Here is a 23,617-nt window from a genome sequence, read left to right as displayed (position 1 = left end):
AAAAAAAGGGAGAGGAGTTTGAAGATGATGATTGATGATTCTGATACTGTTAGTTATAAAGACATGGGCAGTCTTTTAAATAAAAAAACAGAGGTCTGAACTGTTGCATGCTAGACAGACTCCACAGAAAGATTATAAACTTTTGTTACAATAATTGCTTAAGTAGCTGTCAAACTTTGGGTAGAAGATATGCAAATAATGTGGTTCTTAATATTTTTTACAAATGAGGTTTCTGTAGTTCTTTTCATGGCAAACTATGACGAACTTTGATTCTGCCAGTTATAATTTGTTTTGGAAGTGCCAACTGCCATCAGTTTTACAGGTATTTCCATTTCTCAGTAAATTAAAATGGTTTCTAATAAATATTACAGCAGTCTAAATGAAGCTGTTCACTGTGATGAGAAGATTTCTGTTTTTTTTTTGGAGGGGGTGCATGCATGCATCCATCCATGCAGCCATTCAGAACCCCTTTTTCCATTTTTTTACACAAAGTTTGGATGCCACTTTGTTTGTTTGTCTTTTCCCGGTTAGGGGTCGCCACAGCGGAACCCTGGTCCGCTAATGATTGGCAGTTGATTTTTTTTATGATTCCGAGTTGCCAGCCCGATGCCCATTCATGCATGTCTTTCAGAGGCCACTCGACCATGGGGAGGACATGCAGACTCCACAGAGAAGGCACTCCAGCCGAGAACCGAACAGGAGAACAGGCAACGCTACCGCTGTACCACCGCGGCTTACTTGGATGCCACTTCAACAATGACAATCATCTAGGGCCAATATTCATGCCATCAGGTGGCTATTCCTCCTGCCATTGTTCACAAGTGCACACTCATTCCTGTGGCCAACTGAGCATCTAATCCACCTACTGCATTATATTGTGAATGTGGGAGGAAATAGGTGCACCCAGAGAAAACCCAGGAGAACACAGGGAGGACATGCAGATTCTGCAAAGAAGGTATCCGAGCAGAGAATCAAACTGGAGAAACTCTTGTTAAGTGCATGATCCAGTGATAAGCCTGCGACTGCAACTAAGTTATGGGGGTGGGGCGGGATTCTGTCTTATAAAGTAAGCATATGATTTAATTGTATAGGTGGTTTTGAGGCTAATCCAGGAACAGAATCATGCCTCAAGGTCTCATTTAAGCAAAAAAAAAAAAACTTATTTAAGTAAGTAGCATAGGGAAGAAGTTAACTGGGAAAGACAGAAGCATTTTGCAAAAATGGGGAGAAAAAAATTACTTGGGAGTAAAAGCTGCAAAAAGGGTGTTAGGAAGTGGAAAGTGCTTGATTTAGCAATAAAGAAGAATGAACTGCTGGTGAGCAGCAGACATGGTGCACCAGTTAGTGTTGCTGCCTCACAGCAAGAGGTTCTCCAGTTTGATTTTTGGTTGGGGTGCCTTTTGTGCGGAGTCTGCATGATCTCCCTGTAGTCATATGTATTACTCTCACATTCCAAAGACATGCAGTAGGTGGATTGGACACTCTAAATTGGCTATAGGTGCAAGTGAGTGGTATAGATGAACTACCATGGCAGAGCTAGCCACCTGGCTATGTAAACCTTGGCTCGCGATGATTGTCACTGTTGAAGTGACACCCAGACCCCATGTGCAAAATGGGAAAAAGGGGTTGAGGATGAAGGATGGAAGAATGCACTGTTGGTGTGAATATTCTTAGAGAGGCTGGAGGCATCTTTATAAAATATTGTATAGACCTCTATGGACTGTAGATTAAAACCCTTTAGAACAGAATTGTTGTATGCACCTAAAAAGGTAACTAAAGTATAAGAATCCACTAAGAGTTTAACTTATTTAAAATAAATTTTTCAAAACTGAATAAATGAGTTGTAGGTAGAAAAGGAAATGAAGAATTGTGAAAGAACTGCATTATTTTTTATTTTTATTAAAACTCAGTATACATAGATGAAATTGCCTAATGAAAGATTAGAAAAGACAAGGACAGTAAGCAAAGACTATCCCCTGGATTCATGAAGCTTGCGCCAGGTGCAGGCATAGCGTCAGCATTCTAACACCAAATATGGCTGCCAAGCGATTCAGGTATAAGCTGTTTCCACATGCACTACCTGCGTACGCTACACTCACACAACTCCCGAGCCTTGTATGCTAATCACCCCAGGTGCAGCAGTGTAGCATGCAAATGAAGGTATGTAATGATTCAGGAAGTGGTGCAGGCATAGTGTAAGCATGCAGAAATGTAAACCGCAGAAAACGGTTTACATTTTTGCGAACATAAAATTGGAGCCATGACAGCTAACCAAACACATGTATTATATTGTTAATATATGCCAATGGCTAAATATATAGCCATTGGCATATATTAACATGTACAAAATATAAAATTAACATTTAATATATATAGTCGCACTATCGCAACATGGAAGTACAGGGCAGCAGTGTGCAAAGGGGATTGCAAGGACTATATAAAAATATAGAATAAAACTGCAATGAAACACATATCATGATTTCCCCATAATAGTCAGTGGCAGGCATGCTACACCATACTATGGAGCAAGGGTTGCTAAGGGGCAGTGACAGTGTTATGTGCAGTAGCTAGGAATTAGTAGGCAATGACATGCAAATGAGAGGAGTAATAGTGAATCGCAGATTCCCCGCTGGTGTAATGATGCACCTCACAGCATAGCGTTATAACACACGAGGTGTGCCCTTGAGATAAAGATGACATCATGAGAGGGGTGTGTCGCCATTGCTGTAAGCACATTGGAGCATTGCTAAACCGGTTTTCCCCTAGCTAGGCAAAGCTGCAGGATAGGGGTGTGTCGAATTGGTCATCGCTATGCTTAGCTGAGAGTACACAAGGTAACCGAGTATGCATGTGAACGGAAATGAAAACGCGTGTAAACCCAGTAAACGTGTATGTGCGGTGCGCACTGCAGCTGAAACAGGAAGGATATAGGAAAGAAATAAGGAAATGCTGCAGCAGTGAAACTGCAGTACAAATGACTAATTAACACCTAGGAGCCTACAGTGGGCCATTGACAACAGCTAATAAGGCTGCAAGCAGCTACCTGCAGAACAGGAAAGGGGAAGGGCTGTACTGCAAAGAAAACAGTAAAATATCAAAGCAGAACAAAGCCAATTTGCAGTATGTCAGCTACAAGGCACATTTTGCCATGACTGGGTAGGGAAAGTACAAAACAAGAAAGACGGCAGGTGGATGCATGCCTGATAATAGGAGGGGATCCAGGTCTAAAAGTGAATTAAAGAGCAACAGATTAATCAAGGAAGGCAAGTAGATCTCCACAGTAAAGGCCCCACACTTGCAGTACTCATTGCAAAACCCATAATTAAGACATGCTGCAGCTGGAATAGCTCATACACACCCACTGACATCAACAGCATCCATAGCTCAATACTATAAAGTGTGAAAGCATCTCACACACATTTGTGTATTCCCATACACTCTGCACCAGTGGTGTATACAGACGGGGAACTTTTATGTACATGTTAGGGGCTGCCATAGCTTTGATCCACCAGCATGTGTTGGAGACTGAAGGTGGTGTGGAGGATGATGCACATGACCACCTCAGGCACCAGAGGAGGAGGAGAGTGTTCAGACCCAGCGTAACCTACCAAGGGCTACATGATCTGGAGATTGTAGAGCATTACAGGGTGGACAGGGACATCTTACAGCAACTTGTGGAGCTGTGCCAGCCACACCTCAGAGCCAGAACAAACAGAGGGGAACCCATCCCAGTGGATACGAAGGTATGTGTAAGCCTGAGAATACTAGCTACAGGTACCTTTCAAAGACCAACTGGGGATATCACGGGGATCTCACAGGCATCAGCATCCAGGGTACTACACCAGTTCCTGGATGCCATTTTACCACATGCCAATGAGCACATATACTTCCCCCAAACGTAGGATGAGTTGGCCATCAATATGCGTCTCTTCCACCGTGTGGCAGAATACCCAGAGGTACTGGGTGCAATAGATTGCACACACATACACATCAAGTCACCACCCGGTGAGCAGGGTAGGCGCTACATAAACCACAAGGAATACCCCTCCATCAACTGCCAAGTCGTGTGCAATGCCCAGGGCATTATCATGAATGTGTGTCCTGGCAGCCCTGGAAGCTATCACGACTCCCACATCTGGCATGCCTCATAGCTGTATCAGTTATTTGCCAGGAGGGACATCCTAAATGGCCACCTGTTGGGGGATGCTGGCTATGCACTGGAACTGTGGATGATAACTCCCATCAGAAATGCACTCACACCCATGCAGGAACACCATAATGAGGCACACACACAAACCAGAATCATCATAGAATGTGTGTTTGGGATGCTTAAATCATGGTTCCGTTGCTTGGACATATCTGGTGGAGCCTTGCAGTACTCTCCAGGCACATATGCCCACATCTTCATAGTGTGTCCCATGCTACACAGTATGGTCCTGCGGAAACAGCTGCAGCAGGGACAGAATGGTGAAGGCCCTCACAGTCCACCACCATTGCCAAGGGCCCCACAGGCACAGAGGTACTCAGACCACAAACACCCTGAGCCAGCCCCAGTAGGCAGATGGAGGCGTGCCCAGTATGCCCATGCCTTGGCAAAGAGGGAACGTATAGCACACACACTGACAGTGTAGGCACCTAGAGACTGACACATTTCTCCACCTGCACACACAGTAAAAATGGATGGCACACACACAAGACTACCTGTAAATTGTCATGTATAGGTAGTCTACTGTGTGCATCCAACATAGGCAGCCCTCAACTATTACACACACAACTACCATTGGCACAAGGTAAGTCAACACCTGAACAGTAAATTAAGCTATCAGCATATGCAGATACTGTATGTATAGATTCATAGGTAGGCACTTGGCCAACTGCCAGAGGCCATTCATAAGCCCAGCCAAAATGTGTCAGCTTTTGCCACCCCATTGATTCATTAACTGTCCGTCTGTGGAGCAGAGCCAATGGTGGGATCCCTGGGGTGCATTTACTGTTCCCCATCCACTCTTCAAGGTTTCTCTTGCAGAGTGTTAGTGAGGGGCTCTGTATAATGTACTTAGGGATGTTGTTCCAAAGTATGGGGAGTGTCTGTGAAAGGAAGCTGTCCCTCCAGCATCTTCCAGTTACTGTTTTGGCAAGGTTCAGCTCACTACAGTGTGTGGCTCACTGTGAAATGGATTCCCATAGGTGGACCATATCCATCAAGCCTGAGTTCGACATGGCTGTGTTGGCCAGCGGGGATTGTCTCTGGGTAAACGAGATGCCACTGAGTAAAGCAGGAGTTTATTCAGTCTGGCTGCATAGGCCATATGTTGGAGGCCAGTATTCCCCTTGGCGAGGTACATTCATGGACCTCCCAGCTGTTGGAAGTGTCTTCTGAGGTACATCCCACATGGGTTACTATACCCTATGATGGGACTGATGAGTGATGAGTAAAGGGGCACTACAACCCCATTATGTCTAGATGGGAATCCTTTAGTAATCAGGTGGCCTATATAGAAGGATGTCCTAACTACTGTGGAGATATGATTGTCAAAGGGGAGATCACTATCCACCTTAGTCCCCAGATACCCCATTACCTCGTCCATATTAAAGTGGTTGCTACTTATGTGTTAATATGTGGGTGCCAATTCCACAATGGAATGACCATGCAGTTTGTGGCACTTGTCTGGAGGCCATGACGTTGACATCCTGTGACGTTCTCTGTGAGGCCCCATGAGGGATGTCTGTGTCAGCTGGACTATCAATCATGGCTCCCAGTTCGCACTCATTGCCAAACATGGTCTGCTGTACTCCACCTCAGTTTGCCTGTACCTCTGAGACGTATATGCCAAACAATAGGGCTCCCAGGACTGAGACCTCTGGGACATCAGTTGTGACTGGTTAAGAGTTGGACCTGGAGACCACTAGTCGTACCATGTGGGTTCTGTGTGTAAGCCCATTGGCAACCCAACCTGTGATGTATGGGTTATGTACAGGTTGGTGTGTTTGTCAATAATACCTGAGTGGGACATGGTGTCAAAAGCCTTGGCGAGGTCCAGGTAGTATGTGTGAACCACCTCCCCCATCATCTAACATCTTGGTGACTGTATGTAAGACATCAAACAGGTTCCGTAGGCATGAACTGTACTCAATCAAGCTGACCTGGGTTGGGTCACATGTTCGGAGGTTACCAGTGTCTTTGTTAATGAGTGCCATGAGGATGCAAACCATACCATTGCAGACCAGGCTAGTCAGGCTTATGGGGTGGTAGTTACCATGGTCAGTTGTGATTCCACCTTGATGAAGTGGAATAACCGTTGCCTCGTGCCATTGTATGGGCATGTAGCCTGTGGAGAGGCTGAGGATGGAAAGCTTAATTAGGTGGGGGGCAGGTTGTCTTGTACAGTTTGCAAGATGCAGTCTGGGACAACATTTGCCTGCACTGATGCTGTGATCTGCTGTTAGAGAGGGCCATTTCCACCTGTGTGTCTCTGATGTGTGGGATACTGTACCTTTCGGGTAGTGTTGTGGGCTCTTTAGGGGGTGAAGTATGCACTGAATGTATCTGCAAGGATGTTGGCAATATCAGTAGGGTCAGCATATTTTGTGCTATATTTCACCGGCACAGTGCAAATCTGTGTGTCACCACGTAGATCCTTGACATAGCCAAAGAAGGCTTTGTGGTTATCTTTCGAATCCTTGCATATTCTCCTGCTGATGTTACCCTTGGATGATGTCATGAGGGACCTACATATCATACTAATAGTGGTCACAGATGTCTGCCCTTCATGGGATTTGCTGTTTGTCTGGAACACTGTCCTACTTCTGTAGTATAGCCTATTTATTGCAGAGGTCCACCAGACTTGTGTCCTTGTCTAGGAGGAGTGAGTCTTGGTTTACCAGTGATGGCATGATCCATACATCCGTGTAGGTGCGTATAGACTGCATTTGTAAATCTGTCTGTATCTTCAGCAGTGTTTCCTCTTAGCGTGGGGGCTGTGAAACCCCCCAACCCTGTCACTAGTATTGTAAATTTACCTGTAGGACAGGTATACACTGTGGTATCCATGAGTGGGGGAGATGACCTGTTGCCCATGTTGGTGATGACCACATCTAGTAGTCTCCACCCCACATTAGGGAGGTTACCACCTGATACAGGGCATATGAGGTGATAAATTCCAGGAAGCACTGGGCCTGGAAGTGAGTACCGGAGTACGTTTCCCAGTTAATGGTATGGTAGTTGACATTGACCAATGCCAGGGTGTGCATTAGGACTGTCATGTTCTCCACTGTCTCCAGGTAGATGGAGTGGTGGTCCTGGGTCATGGAGGGTGATCTGTAGCAGGCCACAGTTTACACTGCAGTTGTGGCTGATGTTAGCTGCACATAGATGATCTCAGAGGTATCATGCTGCCCCACTAACCTGGAGGTGTAGGTATCCCTGATGAATATGGATACATCCCCTCCATGTCTGTGTCAGTCCATGTTCTGTGGTTGAAATGTGTGGTATGGGTTGTAGTCTGGTAGTGCTGGTGTGCTCTCAGGAGCCTTAAGACAGATTTCATTTACTGCACAGATGTTGATGTTGTCCATCTTGAGGAGTGCTGTGAGTGCATCCATGTTGTGATCACAACCCCTGGTGTTGAGTAGCATAACCCTCATTGAATCTGCTATTGTGATGTTTACAGAGCTGGTATTCACCTTTGAGACTCTCCTAAGAAAGGCACCATGGGGGCGCCAATAGCTTTAGCCAGTATTCCAAAGCCTAAGGCTGACACATAGGCCGGTATGGTATCGTTACATGCATGTTCCCCCATCTGTGCTTGTTTTTCATCTCTTTTGTAGGTAACCTACTGGTAAGCAAAATTAAGCTTTAAACTAATACAAGTCTTCTAGCTTCCAAGATAGGCTTTTGGAGTGATTAGTGACCAGGCTACAACTCTTACCACACATTTCGGCCACCAAACCAGGACCGAAACACTAAAGGTGGAGGAATGTCAATATTCCCCAAGGATATTCACACCACCAGGCTAGTTGCCCAACACAATGCGTCTGAAATTCTCCAGGTGCAACTAACACTAGGTAAGACTGAAATCCAAATTGTAGATTGCTACAGATCCCCCACCATACCCCAAGAGTCTCACTACACCTTTCTAAACATACTGGAAAATATAAAGATAGAACCAAACACCCTAATACTGGGTGATTTTAACTACCCTGCCATTAACTGGGAAAACTACTCATGTATCAACACCTTTGCCCAACGGTTCTTGGAATTCATAAATTCCAACACCCTGGATCAACTAATCCATAGTCCCACCAGGGGCTCCAATATCTTAGACCTGGTCATTACCAACATGGGAAATTGATGCTCCACACCTATGGTCACCCCCTCATTAGTCAGGTCTGACCATAAGCTAATCACCTTTAACATCCACATCCCACCCCCACCCCCCAGTAAGGAAACCTCCATAAAAAACTTCTCCAAAGCCAACTTCATGCTACTCAAGTCAGAAGTGACAAACTTCATGACACCCATGCAGATGGGAACTGAAAGTTCAACTGCTGAATCCTACAATAAGGCACTGTACGAGCACATCCACTCATACATGAATTGTGCCATCCCAAATAGAACCAAGATGCTCTCATCCAAAAAAAGGAAGCCAATCTGGTGGTCCCCCTGCCATAACCAAACTTTACAACAAAAGGAAGAAACTGTTGCAGAAAAGAGGAAAATCCCAGGATGCAAAAAACTCCCTTACCAGCCTCAGTAAGAAACTGAGATCCCTCATAAAATCCTGCAAAGCTAGTTATGAAAATAAAATTGCCAAAGATTCCAAAGACAACCACAAGGCATTCTATAACTATGTCAAGAATCTAAATGGCAATGCTCAGATCTGCTCTGAGCTAAAAACAGAATGGCATTAAATATACTGATCCTGAGGATATTGCCAATATCCTGGCAGATTGATTCAGTGCCAACTTCACCCCCCTCTCACCCCCTAAATGGCCCATTTCAATACCGGAAGATTGCCAAATTCCGGTAATAATGGCCACACAGGAAAAAAAAACACTCTCCAAAGCTAAGAATACAGCATCCATGGGACCAGGTGACACCCCGGGCTGTGTACTAAATGAACTACAATATGAACTGGCACCTCACCTAACTGTCATGTTTAATCATAGCCTCACCTCAGGTTTCGTGCCCACTGAGTGGCACAGAGCTACAGTTATCCCACTCCGCAAGGGGGGATCCACCTTGGATCCTGGAAACTACCATCCCATCAGTCTGACAAGCCTTATCTGCAAGGCCATGGAGCATATTATCATGGAACTTATAAACAAAGACATTGGCAACCTTCAAACACTGGACCCCACCCAGTTTGGGTTCCTGAAGGGCTGATCTTGTCTCCTGAACCTGACTGACTTCTTCAAATCAGTCTCCAGAGCCATGGACAAGGGTAAGGTGGTCCACAAGGCCTATCTAGACCTTGCCAAGGCCTTTGACACCATCCCCCGATCTGGAATCATAGATAAACTTACTAAGCTGGGCATTAATCCCTACGTCATCCAATGGGCTGCTAACTGGCTTACTGATAGAACCCACACTGTAAAAGTAGCTGACTCCAAATCCAGCTCCAGACTATTGACAAGTGGAGTACTTCAGGGTTCAGTCCTGGGACCGTTCTTATTTGGCATCTACTTCTCTGAAGTACAGGCCAACACTAAGGGACTCTGGCTAACAAAGTTCACAGATGACTGCAAACTGGGAGCCATTACTGAATCCCCAAATTATGTGGATACTCTACAAAAGGGCCTTTAGAAACAGATGCTTGGTGCCAGAGCCATGGGCTCAAACTCAATGCCAAGAAATGTATAGTTATCCCCTTTGGGAAATAAACATGTATCCGGGAATTACCATATAGGTGGCAGTACACTAAACACTAAAAGTGTGATAAGAGACTTAGGGACACAGGTGGACAGTGGTCTCACCTTGATAACCACATCACCACAATAGTCAGGAAATCCTTCTATGTGGCACACCTCATCACTAAGGGCTTTTCATCCAGAAAAAAGGAGGTCATTGTCCCACTGTACTCATCCCTCATTAGACCCATTATAGAATACAACGCCCCATTTGGTATGTACCTCTCAAGACATCTGCAACAACTGGAAAGGCCGCAGAAATACCTCACTAATAGAATCACAGGCCTAAAGCAGATGCCCTACGCTGACTGCCTTAAAAAACTCTATACTCTGTCACATATCATCTACTCAGAGGCGATCTCTGCTTAACATACAAGGCCATGTCAAACCCAGAGCTGTTGGACATGCTACACTTAAAGAAATCCCAATCCCTCAGAGCCACACACTCCAGGGATCTAAACCTTGTCATCGCAATAAATAAAACATGCTGGAGGGATAGGTTCCTGACCCAGAGACTCCCCAGACTCTGGAATAAATTGCCCATACATGTCAAGCAGAGTGCCTCTTTGGCCCTCTTCAAAAGGAACCTTGACGATTGGATGGGAGAAAGGAAATTTACCCCAGGAATCACGTCAGTCACCCTGCTAGACAGGGGTCCAGGGAAGTAAATAGTGTGGGAAGAAATAGCCAGGGAATTGTTATGGCTAGGCTTGTATAGGCCATAGGGCTGATAGCCTAGTACCAACCTATGAACCTATGAACCTATAAGTATCAGTGTTCTGTATGTTCTTGCTGTACTTAACTGTTTCCTGACTACATGATGATTTCTCACTGTATATTGTGATCTGAAGGTCTGTTTATTCACATATTATGGCTATGATGGCCTGCACCTTAGAGGTATACAGATAGCCTACTACCTATCTGCCCAAGGGCAATTAAAAGCATAGCTACAGTGTGTTGGCTTTCCCCACACCATTGATGAAGTAACTGAGCCTCTGTCAAGCATAGCCAATAAAGCAATTCCAGGCAGAGTTGCTGGAAGCTGTTGAAGTCTGGGGTTGTGGAGGGTGATAGGGGCACTTAGTGATCTAAAGAGGGCATGTTAATGTGACAATTCAACACCATTCAATTCCCCCAACAGGTCTCGCAGCTATCAAACTGGACAGGCTCCCCCACCCCTGGCTGTATGGTTCTGGGACACATGATCCCAGGGGTGTATATTCTGTTACCCAATCACACAACAATGTTTCCCTTGAAGTGTGTCGGTGAGGGGCTATGCCTAATGTAGTTAGAAATGTAATGTATTGTCTCACAGTACATTTGTTATATGTTGTTATTTCAAGAGTACGTGAAACTCAGTGAGTTCGGGGGCCTTCGCCCTTAGATTAGCCTAGCTTACACACAGAAATCATCTAAATAGGAAATAGGCGGAAGCAACGTTAATGTCAACAGTGTAATGGTTACAGCATCTGCATAGTATCTGTCCATTTGAGGTTCCAATCCCGATAAAGGCAGGGATGTTTATCATGTTCAAAAGTATACCTTAACCACAGCTTGCATATGTAGATAGTAATCGTCTGTATAATAAACATTTGAAATGCCCATATAAACCCATGTGTGCTGGAGAGTACAGTCAACAGAGAATGTAATGTTATGTCAGCATAAAGTGAGATGTTACTTCACTGACATGCATATCTCCTGAGTAGTTAGTGGATGTGGCCGTGTTTGCGCGCACAGGTTATATGTTACAAAGTTTGTTTAACTGTTGCTATAATGTCACACAAACACTTTTAAACATGCTGGCAACTGCTTAAATGAGCCTTATTCTGGAGTAAAAAAACATTTGTAAAGCATCGCAGGTGCTGAACCCTGGACCATGCACACTATAGTTATGGGACTTACCACTAAGCCATCCAAGGTGTATACTTGTTTCATGGTCTTCAGACTACAATTTATACCATATGCATTTCCCTGTAACGATCACAAATGGGACAGTCAATTTGTGTACATATGTACAGTACATTGTAATGTAATGTAGTTTGTGAACCAACACATTCCAGTCTACATATGTGTTACTGTTACAAATTAATACAAAATATATATATATATATATATATATATATATATATATATATATATATATATATATAGATATATATACACATACACACAAATATATACATATATGGTGTGTATATATATATATATATATATATATATATATATACATATATATACATATACATATATATATATATATATATATATATATATATATATATATATATATATAAAATACAGTTACATCAATAGCCATATATATAAACATCTATGAACACGCTTCGTGACACAGAAGCACTCCAAAGGAACTGGAGTGTACACAAAACACATGCAGCTCTGGTATTATAACAATTAATATTAACCTAATTCACCATAGAAGAGGTGGTTGTTGTGTTTGTGAAGATTGGGGTGGGGGAGGAATGATGGGTAATGCAATCATGCATCAAGGAGGGCCTGGGTCGGATGCCCAATAAGTGAACTGGAGGGGTATATATGGAGTATGGAGACAATATAAAAAGGACACAAAACAAGAACCTCTCTCATTCATAATACACCCTGTCATGTCACATTGCAACACCTAATTTCACAAACATGTGAACTTTAACATGTATCAGACATATGTACACCAACTGACTGTCACATTTGTTTTCAGTAGTGAGGAATGTCTGGAGTACAATGTATATTCTAAACACCATAACATTTGCACATATCTCAGATGCCTTAGTGGTAAAGTCAGTGACTGTGGTGTTCATTGTCCCAGGTTCAAGACTTGCAAGGGCTATTAGGTTATTTTGAGGACCAGAATAAGGGCTGTTGGATTCAGGTGGATTAAAGCAGTTGTAAGCGGGTTTCCACGGGTTTGTGTGATGGTAAGCGGCACTGAAACACGGTAAACGAAGAAGCACTTCACAGGTTTAACCTTTGCTTAACGTCACTCAGACCACGGGCAAACCTGCTTACAACCACGTAAATGTGCATTATTCACACTTTCCCTACCAGTGCCTGAGAGGTAAAATAACAACACCTTCCAGGAGTAGAACCCGCAACCATGTACTCTGTCCTCAGAGTTACCTAACACTAATCTACCAGGGATATACCTATCCCAGTTGTGTATGCAAACAGGTTAAAACACAAAAGGGAGGAATGTGTTGAAATAGGACAACCCACCATGTACCCAATTAAAGGTGTATGCTCATATATATATATATATATATATATATATATATATATATTTATAAGAGAGAGAGAGAGATACATAGAGACATGTCGATACATACAGGTCTACATATATATGTAGATATATAGATTGGTTAAAAACATCTACACATCTATGGAGGTACAGATAAACGTATGCAATAATATATATATATATATATATATATATATATATATATATATATATATATATATATATATATATATATATATATATATATATACACACACACACACACACATATATATATATATATATATATATATATATATATATATATATATATATATACACACACACATATATATATATATACACACACATACATACATGTCTGTAGATAGCATCCGAAGTGCTCATATCTGAATATAACGTGGACCATAGCAATCACACATTCTGCCCCCCCCCAAACAATATGAACATAACATATGAAGAGTATATGCCAATACACTATTACAAATATGTTCTATGGACACAGTCACCAACACAACTGCAATGACTGCAAATATCCATGACAAATACACAGACAGCTTTCATTTTGCAAAACTTTATTACATTCTGATGTATTGCCAAAAGGATTCAAGGACTAACAGTACCTGCATGCTATACAGGAAGCATTTAACAGTGCCTTAATGAATTAGCCTGCAATTACCATAGTATTAGTCCACTAAGGGATAGGTGTTCACATAGGGAAAGAACACCCACACACATATAGACGTTGTATAAAGGGGGTTCCTACATACCTGCATGTGCTATGTACACCCACCAACATCTACCCCACAACCAAATTAATTACATCAATACATACTGTCATACCATAACCTATTACTCAACTACTGTACATCTGCTGAAACCTTAACTTACTTGGACACGGACACACTAACATGGCCCTATGTGAAATAGTTGCTGTTATACAATTGAACAGCTGCTGATGTAACAGGGTTTGTATGAACTAATCCTGTTTCAAAGAGTTGAAAGGTTCGTACACCAGGAAGCGTTACCGAGTACTGATTATCAGCACAGTATGATACACAGTAACACCAAACTAAATATGTCTGGTAAGCACACTGTAAACCCCCTAACATTATATGCATAGCTATGCAGCCTTGAGATGGTCAAACAACCTGGCCTGACTGAAACATATGCAGAAGTATTAGGTACAGATGAACTCTGCACAAGTAGCAATGTTCAGAAATATAACAGCAGTACTCACATTTAGACCAAATCCTCTACGCATTATAATATATTACTTTCGTCTCCATACAGCTGTTGCAATAGATTCCAAACAACACTTCCAAGCTGTCTTCCTCACAAGTAAGGCAAAGGGACAATGCCCAAATGGAGTACTCAGTTATACTCCACTGTAGCCATGGTATTGGCTAAGGCAGTAGCAGTGCAGCTGATGTGCATGTAATTAGCTACTTAGGAACACCAATTGGTTATCGGGATAGCATATGTTACTGAAGTTGCCTTGTCATACATTCAAACCATCTGTATCTACCTGTAGGACAGTACAAAACACTGAAAGATGAACGAAAATGAGTATTATACTAGTCAATAACACCTCCTATTACTAAGAAGCTATGCATAACATGTAGTATGTCTGTATATGTAGTACCTGTTCTGTAAGAAATACAGTGTAATCAATGCATATAGTGGAAATAGCTATCTTGTAGCGATGTATTGTTGAGCAGTAGTAATGCTTGTAGTATTCTATGTGTGTACTGCTGTAGGTCACACGGCAAACTCCGCATACACCACATGGGATGATATGGGCGTGGAACCCACCAATTCGCTTCCAGCCACTGTCAGTGTCAGGATTGGTCCAACAAGTATGTGCTATAACAGGGGATAGTATATATCGATATATTGTAACAGTCGACATGTGTATGGGTGTATAAGTAAGATGAACTTGTTAAAGGTGGGCTTACAATGCAAATATGGTGTGCATTGTTGGATATTGTGCCAATAACTGTGTAATGTACAGTATTTTTAGGCAGATCTGTATTCTATTCTACATAGCAGTTCTGTTATGTTATGCAAATAGTAGTTATGTCTACTGGCAATTACAATACTCAATAACGGGATATATATCATTTGTATTCATCTGACAGTTTAGCAGCATGATAGCAAAGATAATTGGAAGAGCCAGGTAACTATCCATGCACATAACACATGTAATATCCACCTCTTTAGTATTGTTTGCAAGCAATAACAGCTGTGCATGTGTACATGTTATGCAAATGTGTAGTGACCCTTGTTACAGGGCTGGGCCAAATGGCTATGTGCACACCTACATAGAGTGGATATTGAGAGCAGAGACACACTGGTTGAACTAACAGGTTTGTGTAGCCCATCCTCTCACTGCCAACCTAACAGCCACCTGCACATACTGTATGTAAGGTAGTGCACAGCACTGTTAATGAAACAGGTTGCATATCATCTTTAACTCCAGTGTAACATCTGCAGTAGGAGTGTAAGATGTAGGAGACAGCTGCCCATGTGTAATAGCTGCTTCGTAGGTGATGGCTCACACTACCTGATTATATCCTGATCATGTTGATAGTGGCATCAGAGTCTATTGATACATGACTCTGTTTGGAGAGTGGGTGTCTTTGCCCAACAGAGCTCACGATCCTGGTGGATATGTGAGTATATACCCAGAGAAGGAAACAGACCTGTAGACACTTGCATCATCTGTAATCAACTAACAGGATGTGATGTGCTCCTCAGAGGAGGACTGCTGCTAAAGGTAGCTACAATGTTTCCGTAATAGCCAGTGTTGTCACATCCAAAACACAAATATTTACATGTGAGCATCACTGTCTAAAACATCTTCATAAACAATATGTAAACTAAATACAGTACTCCGTACTTGTAGTACTGAATGCTCATACAGGCATGTCCAGTAGTCAGCTACTGGTATTTTCTAATGTCAGCTTTGTGTATGTGGCCATCCTGGGGGAATGTAATCTCTATGCCATGTACACTGCCAAACCCATCTAACACCACGCCCCACACATTGTTTGGGATGCAGCTACAGGGGTAAGCTGGAAGGCAGCCCAGTCTACAGCCATGACTGGACTGGAAAGTCATGAGGTGTAGGTTAACACATGCAGCTCATCAACACAACCAACACATACCCATACCAGAACACAGTAAGGACACCCACATACACTACCAGAAATCACACACATTTACAGATGCTTCTAAGTATCTGGCCAAACAAGTGACCCCTCAAGCTGGAAGAGACAGACATCAAAATACACAAACTGTATGACATAGTTTGCATAATTGTGCCGCACCTCAGAACACGTGGCTGGAAACATGCCCAACAGTACTCACTTGTGAATGCAAACTCTAGCACTATGTTACACATCAACCTATATGAGGGCATACATACTGTCAGCTGCCTGTCTGCCATGATTAGCCACATACCCATACACTCAGACCACCTTTTGAACTATACACATGGCTCTGGCATATTCCATGTTGTTGTGCAGGACCTGTGATGCAGTGGCCTGGAATACACGGAAACACATGTAGGAACTGTCAGGTCTTGTAGCCCATGCAGGTATGTCGCAAGGCCTGGGTAGCATTCTGCCATTGGCCAGAATGATACTGCAGTACAGGTACAAAAGGACTGTATTCCACAATTGTCTAGTGTAGTGGCGCAAGTCAAAGGGTATCCAGTATCTGTCTGCCTAGGATACATGGTTGACAGACCATGATGCTTTGCCAGACAGGGGCCTACACCTGTCACCCCTGGGAAGCTGAATACTGCCTAGGGCTCATGCTTCCCCTATAGTGCCTTCATCATGCACAGTTTAAGTGAAGGTCCACTGCTGTTACAGGGGCAGCCAAGCAATAAACTGCGGATCTTGCTACACAATGATACATGTCAGAAACTCTGTACGGACACACATGTGTCAATCATTAACATGGAGAACATATCTGTGCAGTGGCTGAGACATGTTTCAATGCTCTGGAGAGCACATCTGCATGACCATGTTATAACACATACCTCACCTCTTGCCCATTATCCTTTATTGGAACACATGGGCCGCAGGTGTATCCATATTCCTGAAGGATATGTACACCCCCACGCTAGTTGCACTTGCATAACTTCAGATGCATTATGCTGAGCAACTACCTTTGTGCCAAAGTGGAATTCAAATTGCACCTTGCGACAGATCACCTACCAGTAAACCCCCACACTAGTTGCACTTGCATAACCTCAGATGCATTATGCTGAGCAACTACCTTTGTGCCAAAGTGGAATTCAAATTGCACCTTGTGACAGATCACCCACCAGTACACCCCCACGCTAGTTGCACTTGCATAACTCCAGATGTATTATGCTGAGCAACTCCCTTTGTGCCAAAGTGGAATTCAAACTGCACCTTGAGACAGATCACCCACCAGGCCGTGGAATTCCCAACTGTCATAATGTGCTGTAATGGGGAAGATTAGGTCTGAGACAGAACCATAATAATGGCTACTCTCAACTATTCCATTATGAACTGGGAAGACTCCTCATGTACCAACACCTGCGCTCAATGCATGTTGGATTCCATCGACCCCACTGACCTGGATCACAGTAGTCACACAAACTGGGCTAACAGTATGCTACACATAGTTAGTCTCCAATGCCAATGTTATGTTTCCTAAGAGCAGAGTGGTGACTGTCATGGCACCCATGCAGATGGACAATGCATGCGCAAATGCTGAATCCTACACAAATGAATCTTAAGTAGTCACATATGTGCAGTGATTGTGCCATTGAAACAGAACCAGGATTCAACCCAACATAAACAAGAAGGCAAACAGGTGGTACCATGCATTAAACTGTACCACAGAAGGTAGTAACTGTTGCAAGAGTGAACACACATGAGTGTAGGTGATCCCCGGTCAGCCTCAGTAAGATGCAGATACACCATATAAAACCACACAAAGCTACGGTGAAACTAATTAGCCACATATTATGAGGCCAAGCACAAAGCATTCTATAGCTGTGTTGTTAATTGTAATGGCAAAGACAAGACCTGCTGTGCTGCACAGCACTATGGCATGGGAAGTACTGCACCTACAGAAATAGCACCTGTTCATCCAGATAGGGTCTTGGAGAACCTAAACCCACTCCAACCCCCCAACAGGTACACTTAGCAATATATCCATGTACAATACAGGGCCACTGTAATAACGACTATGCAGATACAAGCTGCACTCTCTAAAGCCATATATACAGCTTTCATGGGACCTGTCAGCATCCCAGGGTGTATCCTACACAAATGTAAGAATATTCAGCTATCCACATACACATCACGTTCAATCATTGCTCCATGTCAGGCTGTGTACACACTGAATGGTGCACAGCAACAATTATTACACCCCACAAAGGGGGAGACATCATTCATAATGGTAAATAGTGCACAACTACACTGCTGAGCCAGGTCTGTAAGGCCATGAACCATGATCAACGTATTTGATGTACTCGATACAGATGTAGATGACAGTAGGGTTGATTCACACTGCATATCATGACCTTGCCAGGTCGTAGGATACCATCACCCATACTGTGTTCCAGCTACACTCAGTAAACTAGGTGTATATTCCTATGTCACAGGAGTGGCTGGCAACTGGACTGCTGGCAGAACCAACACTACAGAAGGTGTCTGACTAATATACGCATATCAAACCAGTGCCAGCCACAGTAATACAGGGTTCATTCCTGGTGCTCCCCCTCTTTGTTATCTATACCACACAGACTAACACAGAAGGCATCAGCCTACTGATGTTTACAAATGACTGTGAACTAAGAGCAATAGTCGACTCAATGTGTGCTGCGTTCAACATACAGAAGGGCCTTAGTGTGTTAGATGTGTGGTGTGTGACGTATGGCCACAGTCTGACAGCTAAGTATTGCATTGTCATCCCCTGTATTACAAACCCTGTACCTATGAACTACTACCTAGGCAGTGGTCAACATAATGGCAACTGTGTGTATGGGATGCAGCTGGACAAATACACTTTCCTTTGATAGTTACTTCACCACACCAGACAGGTAGTCGTATGTGGCATCCCTAATCATGACAGGGTGCCATCCAGGAATATAGAGATAATTGCTCAGCCATACTCAACACCTTTGTGACCCATAACAGATCACATATTTCCTTTAAGAGTTATTGCCCATGTGTAGATGGCCTACACTGCCCTTCCCATTCCCTAGCTGCACTATGTAGCATGCAGCCTACCCTGAACAGATCTCTGTCCCATACACTTAACATACTCTTGACATACTATGCATCCCTGTCCAGCGAAGCTGCATATTGCCCTTCTCTGTGACATGGTGTGATGACTGCATGCCAAATATATCACTAACCCTGTGGATCAGTTCTGTGGCACTGCTTGAACTGGTCACTGAAACTTACCAGTCTGTTGCCTACAGCTAGGTAACCTGTCTGCCTAAACTCATAAATGGCCCAGGGCATATAGCCTACTAGATCACTATGACCATACATGCTATAGTCGATATCCAACCCTGCAAATACCATCAGGCTAGCTATTGTCCCATGTGTTACACATGTACAACACAAGCAATACCAAAATCCAAAGTCCAGGCAAGAATCAGCAGAAATCCGAGGTGAAATAAATGTTTTAATCCAAACTTACGTTGAGAAATAGACAAGACAGAATAGTAAAATCCAAGCCACAGCAACACACAATCCCACAAGCAATACATGGCAGGATGCTACACAGCTGTGCAGTGCCATGTAGATGTATATGGCAAAACACATATATGCTTGCAAGTCTGCAGGGTCACAGGTCATGTCCCTAATAGCTATGTATAACTATATAAGTGACATATACACAGCATTAAGGTCAATTGCATTAATGTGAACACATCTAGGCATGTGCTGACAGGTAAAGACACCAGTACAGGCAAACAGACATGCCCACGTCAAGACAACATCCACATGGTGTATGAGCAATGTCATCACATGACACACACATATATGGCGATAGCATCACATCACCAGTAAGTGTCAAATGTGTGTGACTTATACATGTCAGTGGTGTTAGTGTCATGTAGATTTGCAAAGACGTATTTGTAATCTTAATAAATGTGATACACATGTATGTTCAGCTGTACTTCTGTACTTCTCTGTGAGTTACTGTGACCTGTCTCCATCATTATGTCTTCCAGGTATGCCACGTAGCAGGCTGCCGGCGTACAGCCGCTTGGAGGATGAGGTCCTCATCCCATACCTCCTCGACAACCACACAACACTCTTCAGTCATGTGCCACAGGATGCACAGCAGTGGGATGCCCTGTGGGAGGAACGCTGGAGGGTAAATGATGGCAGTCATAACTGCACCTATCAGCAGGTGTGCTGACACTGCACTGACCTCATAAGATGGGCGAAACAGCATGCTAATGCAATTGCCAGGGAACAAGGTGCAACAGGTGGGGGGGCCACTCAACCAGCTCCCATTCACACGTATCGAGCAGCTACTGGCCAACCTGGGGACACCTGCAGACTTCTATCCACAAGCTTTAGCTGGTATTGCGGAGGTGGGTGTCTCTCAACCACCGAGCCTGGAGTTGCCTGGTAAGCCACTACTGCACATATATAACACAACTATATTTCACATAGTTACATGTGTTACTGTACAATATCTAATGTAACATCATATGCAAGGCATGCATGCACACATGCCACATACTGTAGTCTGCTACTCTGTGTATGCACAGATGTGCATACTCCATAGTATAGTGTATTGTACTGGCTTATGTGCTAACATGGACATTGCACCCTGTAGCTATCACACAGGTGTGGATAATGATCTTACTGCTGTGACACTCCTGTTTAGGTACCTCAGGCATTTTACAGCGACAGCAGCCTGTGTCAGGTGAGATTGTTATTATTTACCAGGCTTGATAATGCACGGAACATATTATTTGCATGCTATCTGCCATAACACACGTACACATAATGTATGGTGGTCCTGTTAATGGACACTGGTCAGACCTACAATGCATCACAGTGTTTACCCATGTGAAACAATTGAAGACTATATGAAACACCTACACTAAACCTTCCAAACTGTCATTGTCAGATGTGTGGACAACAGTGAATACAATGGTGGAGGTGTGCTTCACTGTAGGGACAGGTACTACATATCAGTATTGCACATGTTGGGAATACGAACAGTACTGTACAGAGAGCATATGTGTGCACACACTCTAAATGTTCTGAAGCTGGAGTATGACTGGCCCACAGGATACACCCTTGCGGATTATACCCTTGCTATGAATGTCACACAATGTCATGTGCTATCTGACATGTCCATGACATGTAGTGGGCTGACTGCAACACTGCTCAACTATCCTGCAAAACATGTCTCACAACCCATACATACCACCCTTTGTTTGCATAACCCTGTCCTCAGTGGAGCATATGACATCTATGGGTGTATGTCATATGGGATAACAAAACAGTGTAAGAAACTTCTCTGTGCTGAAGATTTTCAGTCCATATATTTCTAGTTAATCACTGTATATTAATCAGATCAGACAATAGTAGTATAAGTAGCGAACGTAAACTCGTCTTAAGTCAAAACAAAACAAAAAGTAATAATAGAAAATATATAATTGTACAGCATTACTAAGTATAAGGAAGTAAGCCAAGCAAGGCAGGCAGTCTGTTTCCTGTCAAAAATCCTTTTTTAAGTACACAGACAAGCGATCCAAGTAAAACAAAAATAGAGTAATAAATGTGAGTGGTTTATTGTGCTGTAAAGCAAAGTGTTATTGATACACATGTTAAATTCACATCCCTTCCCCCATCAGTGTGACATTCAAGCTGGTCCTGCCCTACTTAGTAGCTGTCATAATAATATATAACCCTTATGTACTTTAAATAAAATTATATAATGATGTGGTACCTCTTATTTAACCAAATTATTAAGTAGATTATTAAGTCTGTGATTTTATCCAAGACAATATACTACATGACTGGAAATATATCAACCTTAGTTCATTTGGCAATTAAAAAATATACATAAATATATACATATACATTTTGCATGTAAAAATCAATTTCTGTTTTCATAACCTATTGTTAACAAAGATCACTTTCGTAGTTATAGACTTCTTTGGGTCTGTGTACAAGAACCCTACAAACCTATATAATTATATAATTAGTTAGTATTGTTATTACACATCATTTTGAATAAAGTGGAAAAAAGAACCAGAAAAAAATAAAAATAAGAAAAAATGTATATAAGAAAAAATGTATGTATGATGATGGAAACAAAATATACACTTAAATTTCAACTCATTTAAAATGGTATTTAAAACCAATTTGTTGAATAGAATAAAATAAAATAAAATATAATTAGTCATGTAAACAATGTGGCAATTTTCTAAGTTCCAGTGCACTTTTAATAGAACAGTAGTATAGTCCAGGCTTCCTAAAAGAGTTCAGCTTTAATTGCCACATGAGTTCATGTTTCTTCAGAATATTCAGGATGTCTCCTTCAAGATCACCCATGTCTATGCGATCCAGGAACTGGAACTTAAAACCTGTGTCTCTTTTATGAAGAGAAAGGTGTTTGGCTAGTGCATTATTTTTACATCCAGAGTGGATTTCTGACAGATGACGTGAAATCCTACGCTTGAGTTTATTTACTGTCTTGCCCACATATAATGCATCACATTCATTGCACTGTGCCCTGTAAATTACTTTTTTAGTGTTACAGTCCCCCCTGCCCTGGTTTTAATGATCTTCTTTAAAAAGGGCAATAAAAAATATCACCTTGCTGTATAAATATACAAAATGTACAATTAGTTTCACATCTTTTAGTGCTTTTCTCACATGGTCTAGTTTAAATTCAACAAAACGTCTAATGTTCCTGGCCCTCCTATAAACAAATGATGGGCTTCACCTAAGATGTTAATCAGAAAAGGGTTTCCTGTGACAATGTCCTAGTTTTATTCAATAATATTTTCGATACTGTGATAATCCAAAGTGTATGTCAGGATGCACCTATTTTTGCATTTGTTATTCTCTGTGGAATTACTTAACATTTTTCTACTGGGGAGGTTGAGTGAAGGTGCTTCATTCCTTTTCAGTTCTATAATGGGTTCCAGGATGTTTTTTTAACATCTGACTTTCATAGCCTCTCACTAGAAAATCATTCTCTAAGTTGTTCAGGTTTCCCAAAAATTGTTCCATCTCTGTAGTAATTCGAGCTAATCTATAGCCTTGGGACTTCACTACATTATACTTGTTTTTTGTAGGATGTAGACTTTTACTGTGGAGTAATAAGTTAACCCTCATTGATTTTCTGAATAGATCAGTGGTAATTCTGTTATTGTTGGTGTCCTTGAAAATCTGGATATCTAAGAAAGTGGTTGAAGTACAG

At 42.4% G+C, this 23,617-nt stretch overlaps 1 protein-coding gene across 2 annotated transcripts in view; it reads right to left on the bottom strand.

The window, feature by feature from the left end:
- Positions 1-23,617, bottom strand: part of CLU (clusterin) — a 229,419-nt gene that overhangs the window by 35,233 nt on the left and 170,569 nt on the right. Inside the window, exon 9 of one of the 2 annotated variants that reach the window (XR_006363635.1) lies at positions 11,812-11,880. The exons of the other annotated variant lie outside the window; for it this stretch is intronic. The gene's annotated coding sequence lies outside the window, so the exon portion shown is untranslated. The remainder of the gene's footprint in view (positions 1-11,811; positions 11,881-23,617) is intronic. 2 annotated transcript variants of the gene reach the window in all.

This window comes from Protopterus annectens, chromosome 2.part1 (genome assembly GCF_019279795.1).
Source record: "Protopterus annectens isolate FY-2018-M chromosome 2.part1, PAN1.0, whole genome shotgun sequence".
In the NCBI taxonomy this organism is placed as follows: domain Eukaryota; kingdom Metazoa; phylum Chordata; order Ceratodontiformes; family Protopteridae; genus Protopterus; species Protopterus annectens.
The sequence above is the reverse complement of the archived record's forward strand: the minus strand, read 5'-3'. Positions and strand labels throughout refer to the sequence as shown.